The sequence below is a fragment of the Capsicum annuum genome, chromosome 11, assembly GCF_002878395.1.
Source record: "Capsicum annuum cultivar UCD-10X-F1 chromosome 11, UCD10Xv1.1, whole genome shotgun sequence".
NCBI lineage: Eukaryota > Viridiplantae > Streptophyta > Magnoliopsida > Solanales > Solanaceae > Capsicum > Capsicum annuum.
The window spans coordinates 232241780-232247879 of record NC_061121.1 but is presented as its reverse complement, the minus strand read 5'-3'; positions in this window follow the sequence as shown (position 1 = coordinate 232247879).

Here is a 6100-nt window from a genome sequence, read left to right as displayed (position 1 = left end):
GAATATTTGTCAATTCCTTGTTAATTTTGATTGTTAAAAATGTTGAGGGGGTTAGAATTGAAGGTTGAAATAATATTTTAATGGAGGAAAAATCTTAAATTGATTTGAGATTTTGTGCATTGATGTGTTTTTGTAATCATGTACTTGTATTTAATCCATTGTTGGATTTGCTCAAGTTAATTCAAGTCAATTTTTCATTTGATGAAGAAAAAAAATTGATTGAAAAACTTGTAACAATGGAGAAAGGAGGAGAAAAGGGGTGTGGCTATTTGAAGAAGAAGGAGGAACGGGGAAGGGTTTGCTGAAGAATAAGAAGAAGGAATTTGGGTGGGGTAGGGGGCTATGAAGAAGAAGGAAGGGTGTCTGCTGGAGAAAAAGAAGAAGGAATTGGGGTGGGGGTGGGCGCGGGATTATTTTTTAAAAAATTATAATTTCTTAGGTGGTAATGACATGACACTGATGTGGCATTGGTTTGGCAATGACTAGGCGCGTGTGTAGTGCACTTTCCGTTGTGAGAGTGAGATTTTGATTTTGAGGTTGAAATTAATTCACTTGAAAGTCGTTAAGGGGGTAAATAATTGCCCGATTAATTTAGGGTCTAAAGTAAGTTTTGCTGACAAATTGAGGGGAGATTTGATGTATTTACTCATTTCATAAATAAGGTGTGGAAAGGATAAGGTACATGAAGACTTTACTACTATCTCGAAGAAGTAGAGAAACTGTTTTTGAAAGACGCTCTACTCAAGGTATGATGGTGTCACGCCTCAAATCCTATTGGGGCGGACCGGCACCCGTAATCGAGGAGGCCCGGGAGAACAAACTCATAACCTTATACTTCCCATGCATACCTCTATGACAACCCGAAATTCGGACAGCATCATGTCGTATATAAAAGGAAATAATCACCTGCATAAGCTCAAGCGCGCGCGCGCGCACACACACACACACACATATATATATACAATACTTGGCCATTAGAGCCATCACGTCTATTAACAAAACACCATCTTGACTGTACATTAGGTCTACAAAGCCTCTAGACAATACACAGAGTTTAACTAAGGTTGGGACACACCTCTCCATATAACTAACTTCTATACAATACCAAAGTGACTGGATATGACACGGAAAGCCCCGAAGCAAACTGGAGCTCACCAAAAACAGCTGGATATCCTGGCTCCTACTTGTGCGGTGTATGAGCTGAGGTACCTATGCCTGCAGCATGAAATGCAGGTCCCCCGTGGGGGACGTCAGTACGAAATATGTACTGAGTATGTAAAGCTATAGATAATCACATATGATATAGGAGCTCAATAGAAATCAGAAACAAGTGAATAAATCGTAATAGGAGTGGACCACACTTACTAGAACTTGTGACAACCTGTACATTATATTTATTCAATCACTTTATCTTCGTTCTTATCATCTTTGTAATCATTACTGTACTGTACTGTACTATGACCATTAGGCTGCCTCTAGTACATATCAACTGGGATCGACCCATGATAGGCTTATGCCCCTGGGATACCACCCATAAACACATAAATAGGGATCGACCCATGATAGGCTTATGCCCTTGGGATACCACCCGATAAGAGAGAACTTCCATCACTTAGTTCAATTAATCTTTGAGATTGTTATTTCAGTCGCCACCTCATTTTTGATACATTGAAACAATGATACATCAATAAGAGACATATAAATAGACCATCAATGCAATAACGATGAAGTAAGAACTCATTGGCACATCAGTGAAGTGTTTTGGAGTCATCAATGCCATAACAATGAAGTAGGAACTTATTGGTATATCAATGAAACGTTTTGGAGTCATTAATAGCACATGGATCTTGTTTGAGTAACCGGATACCTTCTGACATTCATTAGTGCAATAAACATGTAAGATTTGAAAAACAAGTAAGTATTGGAATGTCTTGACATCTTGTAGGGTGGAAACAAGTTCATTGGTAACGTAGGACATCATACAAAACCTTTATGGATCACATGTTATTGAATAATTTTGGAAACTTTCTTAATAGAACAATTGTTCACTTTCATGCCAAAGATATGGTATAGAGTATGCTTTACATACCTGACTGTCAACCTTTAATACTAGTCCCAAATGAACTTCCCATCTTTTTGGATTACTTATCTACAATGAACATATATAGCAATCTAGTATTAGCAACCAAACGTCACAATTCAATTATTTGAATTCACCAAACTAGTGGTTAAATAGTAAGCCTTAATTACACCATAAAGGGTGTCACTTTAACCCTTTTATACTCCAATTACATTCACATGCCATGCATATTCATACAACATCCTCCAATATCAAGTTTAGATTCATTTATCCTTCCAACCAATCCATTAAACCAAATTGAGCCATAGACATAAATAATCATCAATTCAATAGTATATCACCATATCCACCTTCCACAATTTAATACAACCAAACCATGCAAAATAGTCCATAACCCTGTTTCCATCACCTTTCAATAATAACCAATACATATAATCCTCTATCACACATATACATATGGAAAAGAACAAAGGCACACAATATTCATACCTTAGAATTCACCTCTTGATTATGCAATCCTGTTAGCACAAATAATAGGTGTCGTTCAAAGCTCTCGAGATGACAAACGCAGTTATCGGATTACTTTGGAATTTCTACGGTTGAATCAAAAGTAATTTAAAGGTCAAATTTGGCTAGAGTTTGTTCTTTCTCAATGATTGATGATGAAAATAAGTTTTTGAACTCATATACATGTATATATACACATATTCCCGTCCATAATATAATAGGAAATGACCAAAATGCCTTTAAAATTTAAATAATGTCAAATCTGTCCTTTGGTGGACTGTTTTGATAAGCTAAAGTAGATTGACCATAACTCTTTGATCCGATATCGGATTTGGGTGAAATTGGTATCTTTGGAAGGGTAATTCAAAGGGCTTTCATTTCATATAAAGTAGGCGACCCAGTTTGTCCTGTACAAGGAGTTATGGTCGTTTGAAGTTGACCCTAAAAATCTATTTTGATAGGCTGAAGTAAAACGAGTATAACTCCTTACTCAAATGTTGGATTTGGATGAAACCAATTGCATTGGAAAGAAGACTCAAAGATCTTTCTTTTCATAGGTTGCAGCTCTCCCAGTTAATTATATTAAGGGAGTTATGATCGTTTGAAGTTGACCCAAAAATTTGGCTAGCCTCAGTAGTTTGTGTGCAAGAAATTTTCCTGCACATTTACTATTCCCAAATATTCCGGCCACCGTTTTATAGTTTCGAACGTACTCGATTATATCCGAAACCTATCCGTTTTTGGAAATCTTTATATCGTTGGAAAGCTTATTCAATAACCTTCGCATGGAACCATCGATGGGCAAATTTCAGTATAAATAAAATAAAAAAATTAATTCCATATAAAGAAAATCAATATACGTACTTGAATACGGGGTGTTACATATGGGTGAGGAGTTTTGTGGGATGTGAATTCGAATTAGTCGGGCTAATACAATGAAGATCTAAAAAAAATTGTGATCAATGAGTACAACAATATCATATTCAGTAAAATCTCATTAAGGGGCTATTTTCGACAGATCCTCACCTCAAGGTATGATGGATGAGAGAGCTACTATAAAGGTTGTTCTTTTTGTGGGTAATCAAAACTAGAAAATTAATATGAAATTGATATGATGTAATTATAGATTGATCGAAAGAATGTGTAGAGTGTTTAAGGTGATGTGTTTTTTGTAATTTGAGTTCTCATAACTCAAGTGATTTTGAAGAAAAAAGGTGTCTTTGTGTGTGAATTGTAAAGAGGGTTTAAGGATTTTCATCCCCCAACTTTCATTAAAAAATCAAATTTTCCCCTCAACATTGAACAATAATCATACTCCCCCTTTATCCTATGCAATGCCCATTTTGTCCTTATAATTTTAATTCTATATTTATGTAATATCTTTTTATATTATATGTAATGAATATTTTTTTAACATGGATATTTGTAACATTTTATTTAAGTTTATTAACTTTATACGCAAATTAATACTTTTTATATTTATCACAAAATTCAATATTATTTTTTAAGATCGTTATTTTAGTATTATATGTATTAAAGAATCGTTTGGTGTGAGATATAATTATAATTCATGATTATTTATCCTACGTTTAATTAGATGTATTAGGTAGTCTCAAAATTATTTGTCACACCATTTATACCACAATGATGAGATAAGTTATCACACATACATGTTAGTACAACTTATTTTGTAATAACTAATCCCGGAATAACTTGTTTCTAAACAACCCACTCCTAAGTGTGTATATATACATATGTATGTGCGTATATTTTCGTGTTTTATCACTCTCTTACTAAATTCGTTTCGTATTACTTAGCTTTTTGTTGATATAACACAATCCTTAAGAAAATTTTACTTAGAGGTATATTTTGCTAAATTAACCTTATTAATGATAATTTGAAACTTTAAATTTGTATATATTGTTATTTTATAGTTATTTAACACTAAAGGGTTGAAAAAAAACATAATACAATTCTCTTGATTTCACAAATTGAGCAGATAAACTAAAACATTTATTTTTAGTATGAGGACCAAGTGATAAGAAACGATATTATCTATTGTCTATATCAATAAATAAGTTGTAATTGTCATTAATAGAGTATTATATATTTTATAATTTATATAAATAAATACAATCTTTAAAATTTGACCTTATTTTTATTCGAGAAAAACATCTAGTATCCCCGAACTATGACCAAATTTGCTACGACACACGTCAACTTCACGGGGGTCCTATTACCCCTTAAACTAAATTTTAGCGTATTTTTGTCAATCTTTTTAGCTAACATAATACCTTTTGTCAATCGTTTTAGATGGCGTGACACTTTTGATATGAGCTTCATTTTATATAATAAAGGTGCCACATTAGCACAAAAAAATGACAAAAATACGCTAAATTTGAGTTCAGGGGATAATAGAACCCCTGTGAAGTTGGAGTGTGTCGTAACAACTTTGACCATAATTCGGGGTGGTACTAGAGGCTTATCTCTTTCATTTATTGTTTGTATTTTCTGCATTGAAATATGTTTATAAAATTAGTAGTACTTATTATTTTCACTTGTTAAAATAAATATTATAGTTTTGATTATTATTAATAAAACTAATTTTCTTATTATGCTAATTTACTTCATAAAGATCATCATTAGCTTATATATTTCTTAATTTTTTTTTTAGAAGATAATGTTTATGTTTTTATGAAAATTTTATTATATGAATAATGTTTATGTTTTTATGAAAAATTTGTTATATGATTTTTTTTTAAATGAAAATATGATGATTTTAAAGAAGTTAAAAAAAGAATAAAAAATTGATGATAAAAGGTAAAATAGAAATTTTAAAAAGTCAATTAGGATAAAGGGGGAATATGATTATTGTTCAAAGTTGAGGGGGGAGTTTGATTTTTAAGACAAAGTTGGGGAGGGAAAATGATTTTGATCCGTGTTTGAGTAGTGAAATATTAAGGGGCCGTTTGATTACTGATTAGACTGGGTAACTGCTACCTCGGCTATTCGGCTGGGTACATACTACCTATTAATGACAATGTTTAGACAGATGGGAAGTAAATAACGGAAAAACTAATTTTCACTCAGTGTTATCATAAAATTACACTATCACTTCCTTTTTAAACCTATTAAGTAATATTTAGAAAAATTTTATTAATATTTAAATAATATTAATAAAAAAATATTATAAGGTAACTTGGACTCTAAATTAATTATATGAGTTTGTTTAGGATACTTACTTGGCTTACCAAAAATAGAAAAAATTTGCTTAACCGCGTACACTACTCTTCTTACTCGTCAGTTTTACTTGTTTCGCCAATGAAACATCTGAATTATATAATTGAAGCAATTTGGCACAATTAACGACACAAAAATAACATGATTAGTATTTATTCATTATCGTTTTCTTTACGGAATCTAGAAAAAAGTGGCTTTTAAGCTAATAACAACAATTTTAGTTTACATAAGAAACTATTACACCTGATACTTAAGATATAAAACTTGAAGAAA